Consider the following 5409-nt stretch of genomic DNA (forward strand, 5'->3'; position numbering starts at 1 on the left):
GTGCCTATGTGGGTGTGTGATCGTGCCTCTGTGCAGTGGGACATAATGAGACACGTCTTCATTGAAGACAGGGTCACTTATAAAGTAGTTGGGTTTTTTTTTTAATCTTTCCCTGACCACAGCACACATTTAAGGGCTGTGAGAACTTCCTTTGCTACTTGTGTGTCTGGTAAGGACACACTTCTGAAATAACAACCGCAAGAGAGAATTACCCCCGCTGACAACCTTGCCCCACCAGCGCTCCTTCCTCCTGTCCCACCGGGGCAGCCTGTGCTGCAGCACTTTTGGGTGACTGGCTTTTGCTACTCCATCCCCCAGGAAAGCCAAGGCAGCATTTTAGTGCAAAGCCCTGCATGTGCCTATGGGTGCTCGTGTGCATGTGTGGAGCTGAAGGGGACTTCTTTCTGATGGGAACTCGGAGTAGGATGGGTGCAAAAGCTGCACAGCTGCATGCTCAGGGCTTGTAGGAAGGAGAGCAGTGGGAATCAATAAACAGAACAGGAGGATGAATGCATATGTCCACGCTCCCTGGAAATCCCCAGGCTGCCAGTACAGCCTGCCTAGGGAAGAGTTAAAAGCAGAGCTCTGGAAAGTTTGGCCAGATGACTTCCTGATGGAGTTTATACAAGTATAGTGTGCGCAGGGACGTATGTGCCTACGTGCCACTTCTCCCGAAGCAGCCTGAGCTGAGCAGAGGGAGGAAAAAAAAATAATGAAAACATCACAGATGGGTCCAGGCTGAAAACAAGCATCTGATGAATGTGCAGGGTCATCACACCCCTCTCATTACAAACCCGCCGGACAAATCTGTATGATGCCTCCTCTGCTACGTAGCCCCTTTGCTGCAGATCAAGAGCACAGAGGGCAGAGGCGGGGGGAGGCAGGGCGGCGGGGAGGCAGTATGGGGAATTCGCAGTACCTCCAGTTCAGCTCTCAGGACATCCCCAGCAGTCGGGGAGATAATGCAGGCATTTGCAGTCACTGGGGTGCCAGGGTGATGCAGGGGTGGTGCTGGGGTGATGACAGGGAGATTCCAGGAAGATACTGGGGCAATGCCTGTAGGTGCAGAAGATGTGATGGTATGTACACATGAATTGGTGTCGTAAGACCTAGCCTGGATAAAAATATCAGTGAAACACTAACACAGGCTTGTTAGCATGGATTGTACAAACCTGTGCAGGACTTTGGTACTCAAACTGTCCTCTCTTCCCTGCTAGCTGTGCACGTGCTCTGTAGATGGCAAGCCTGCAGGGTTACCTTAATACACTAATATGCATGTCCCGCTGCGGAGTAGTGATAGCCACAGCTGCCAACCACGAAAGAAATGGTCTTGCATAAGCACTGGAACTCTATTCTCACTACTGTGATAGCTTCCAGGGAAGGATTTGCAGAGATGACTAGCGATGGTTTTGATCTTCTTGTAGCTGGCTACCCTGCACCCCTTTCAGCCTGGGCTGTACCTAGTACTCTCTGTAGCAGCAGGAATTAGCTGTTGCAGCCAAGCAGACATTAGCTTGTGCAGTGATTTACAACAGACTTATCTTCCAGTTCCTTACTCCAACTTTGTTTTAGAGTTAAGACTTCAGTATTTCACATATATGGAAGTGGAGGTATCTCCTGAGACATCTCAGCATGTGTATGAATATGGGAGCACAGAGCTGGCACGGGACCAAGGCAACACTTGAGATTATCAGCCTTGACTGCTTTGAGACTGTGAGCCTTTACTGCCATGGGCTGAGTGACAGCCCTCGCTGGCCTCCCAAAAGAGAGGAGTGGGGGCAAGGGGTTAGGGACAAATCAAGGACTATATGCAGTGGCCTGATCGATAGACTGGCCTGCTCTAGGTAGGTCAGTAAGAAGGCCAACTCCATATTACTCACATTTAGCAGTAGATCAACCTTACTCTCAATTATGTCATTTCTCTAGAGCACGTTTGCCGCCTCCTTCAGAGCAGGGTAAGAGGGCACCATCTATGAGAGGATTAAGCATCAGTCCCTTTAGGGATGCTTAGTCAGTGAACCCGTGCTTCTCATAACATACTTTCAACCTGCTGTCATTTGATAATCTTGGGGAAGGGTTTACAAGTTTGTGCTGTCTCAGAAATTTCTGCTTGTTCACTGCAGCTGTACTCAGAGGGGATGCTCTGTGCACAATAATTCTGTCAGTGAGACCATGGCTAATTGCATCAGGAGGTCAAAAGGAAGGTCTTCTAAAGTGCTACCATTGCAAATCCTGCCTGCATTCCCAGAGTCAAGCCAGGTTGCTTACATATCCGTCATTAGCACCATAACTAAAAAGCTGCAGATAGAATTTAGACAATGATGTGAAGCAAAAATTAAAAAAAAAAACCAACCCACAATTCTTTTTCCGATAGCTGTGCTGAGTTTGGAAAGTAAGACATGTAAATAGTAGAAATTGGTAATCTAAGTAAAAAGACCATTTTATTCATTGATTTGCAACATTGTTGTGTTACAGTCTAAAGTGCAGGCAGGGGAATCAGGAGGAAGAGATGTTACTGCTTTGCACCAGTAGCAAGAAGTCTGCTGAAGATGAGAAGCCAGGGAATTGATTTTTGCAGCAGCAGATTCAGAGCTGATTTTCCACCTCTTTGCATTTCTCTCTTTCTACAGACCAGCACAGCCTCAAGCCAGGACGATTAGGATTAGGATGAACTGAGACAGATAGTGGAAAAGAGAAGATTTCATCTTAATGCAAGCATTTCACACTGAATTGTCTGCTGCTTGAGCTGATGTGTTAAAGAACAGAGCTGTTTACCTGTGTGTGGTAAACTTAATTTACACTGGGTACACAGCCTGCATTGCACTGTAACCAGAAGTGTCCCTGCTCCTGGATCCCTGCCTGAAACACAGGAGGAGAGCACAGAGCAGGGTTCAGACTCCCTACCTGAACAACAGACATCTAATGCCAGCCACTACAGTAGTTTCCCTGTTTGGGTGGGAAGGGCGGGCAGCAGCAAACAATGGATGGATTCATACCAGACTTATTCCAAAAGCTAAGAATCAAATCCATCTTTCCTAAGAAACAGGCTCCCTTTTCAAAAAGAAGAGTAATTTAAGGTCAAATACTTCCATCCTAAGCAACATAAAATGAAGAATAGCAAAATTTGGTTGGCATCCTGTGTGGTTTACCAGCGGTCCCTCGGTTCGGGGGGGAGGAATGTAACGTCCCGCCTGCACAATGCAAAGGCCAGCAAGCCGTGTCGCAACACCGCGTGGCAGCAGAATGACATCAGGTCACATTACATGGGAGCATGCCATGCAGAAAAGGTCATACCGTGGGCTCCAACCCAGTCTGCCCCACTTGGAAAGCGGGTTTCTGTACCCGACGCTGGCTGCCTTGTTCTGGAAAGTGCCTGCTCAGGCTCAGCTTCCCGCGGGGCTGCGTGCAGAGGCCACCCGAGCCCCCAAGAGCAGCTGATCCCTGGCCGGGAATCTCCGAGCGGGCACAGGCGGTAGGGAAAAATAAAGGAGTCAAAAGGGAGGGCTCGTTTCTTAGAAAGAGAAGGGGAATGGGTCACTCTGGGTCTGGCCAGCCGGTACAGGGTGTTTCACAAACACCTACATGAACTGAAGTGGCCGATGAGAGCTGCCCAGAAATGAGCTCGACCCTCTTAGGACAACTGCAGCTGACAGTCTCCCTTGCAGGACAACTTCTCCCTCTCTTCCTTCCTTTTGAGGCACTTCCTGAGCCCCTACAAGCTAAACGTAGACCCTCAGGGGCTGGCAGACAGCAGCAATGTCTGGCAATGCCCTCACGGGTATAACTAGTCACACCTGTGTCCTCCCCGCCTGGTACAAATTGCCAGGTGTCACCATGTTATAGAGCAGCGAGCTGTGCCCTTGCAGGCACCAGCTCTCTGTAAGGCGGCTCTGTGTCCCTTGCCCATCTCTTAACCCCTTTGCAAAAATACGGAGATCAGTTTCTGCCCAGCCCAAATGAACCCCTAGCAATGGTGGGGCTGGGGTCCCCGGAGTGTGGCTGTGGGATGCAGTTCACCATTGACAACTCAGAATGGTTTCACATGGTCTTGAGGTGAAAAACAACCTTCTTAGGCAGGAACTGTGTTTGATTTCACACGAGACACCCGGGCACCCTCCAGCACCCGCAGCAGCGACTGCCACTGGGAGCTGAGCTGGTGTCCCCTAATGGTGCCACACTGTGCCTTGCTCTCCCACCATCCAACCATCAGCACCCAGGGGAGTGCATTTCCAACCTCAGAGGGACTCTGCCCTGCCTGATTTGTTAGTTTGGTACCACCAGAGTCTTACTAAGGGATTGCTTCCAAGCTAGGCTCTGGTTTATTGCCATTTATTAGAATGCCTACCAGTTTGGATGCTTGTAGACCTGATGGTCTCGCTGCTGCAGCAGGTTGGAAAGGGAAGCACATCCTAAATTTCCCTAGGTTTTCGGACATAATAGGGCTTGTGTGGCTAGCGATGAGGTCTGGTACATCCAAGGAGTGGTGTGATTCAGTGCTCAAGCTGTAATGCTCAACACCTGACTTAGGGCAGGTAAAGGAAATGTAGCCACTAATCCACTTGCACTCCCCATCTTTAAAAATGCGCCATGGCTTGCTTCCCCACACAAGGTGCAACACAGCCATTTGCATCTGTCAGTCAGGGAGGCAGAGAGACACTTGATCTTCTCACAAGGGCACGTTTCTCACCCATTTTGCACCCGTGCAAAGGGTGATGCCCTGGCAGAGTGCCAGGCTCAGTGACCAAGCCATCAAGGATACACGTTGTCAAGTGCGCTGGGACCCTAAAATGAGGTATCAGCTATCTAGCCTCTGCTTTCAGACCTTCCACATCCCCTTTCATCCTTCCTCACGAAGCCGCTATGGCCAGCATAGCACCTGCACCCCAGCATCCCAAATACACCTGGCTTCCCCATACTGGACATTTGGACTAGGATACTTGGCTCAAAGCTTAGGCTGCTCGAGCTGGGCTGCAGATGAAGTCCTGCTTCTACTGAAGTCAATGGCAGTTTTAGCTTCGGTTTCAGTGGGGAGTTAATTCTGCCCTATATGGCGACGATTTGCTGTTTGGCAGCGATCCTTCAGGACATAGGCAGAGCCCACGTCCACCCTGACAAGCAACTTTTTCATGCCTCAGTTTCCACCTCTGTACCTAAAAGGAAGCCCAAGTTGAAAATGCACCTTCCCCTTCCTTATGAAGTTCTTTGATACAGAGATCTAAAATACCACATAAGAGCTAACATTGACCTTCATTTTCCTTTACTGTGCCCAGACCTATTTAGTGCCTATTTATGGCAACCTGGTCATTAGCACTATAAGAACAAATTCAGCACAAAGAAAGCTTTAAACCACTGAAGTGGGGTGTGCCGGGCTGTCAGAACAGCTATTGTACAATACTTTCCTCCTTGCCC

General features: G+C 49.4%; 1 long non-coding RNA gene across 1 annotated transcript; it reads right to left on the bottom strand.

The window, feature by feature from the left end:
* Positions 1 to 2444: 2444 nt before the first annotated feature.
* LOC142600121 (uncharacterized) lies at positions 2445 to 3440 on the bottom strand. Its single transcript, XR_012833574.1, has 3 exons — positions 3295 to 3440; positions 2776 to 2859; positions 2445 to 2672 (listed from the first exon to the last, which is right to left on the bottom strand). It is a non-coding gene; the product is annotated as an uncharacterized LOC142600121 (long non-coding RNA).
* Between the last annotated feature and the right edge of the window lie 1969 nt (positions 3441 to 5409).

This window comes from Balearica regulorum, chromosome 1, assembly GCF_011004875.1.
Source record: "Balearica regulorum gibbericeps isolate bBalReg1 chromosome 1, bBalReg1.pri, whole genome shotgun sequence".
NCBI lineage: Eukaryota > Metazoa > Chordata > Aves > Gruiformes > Gruidae > Balearica > Balearica regulorum.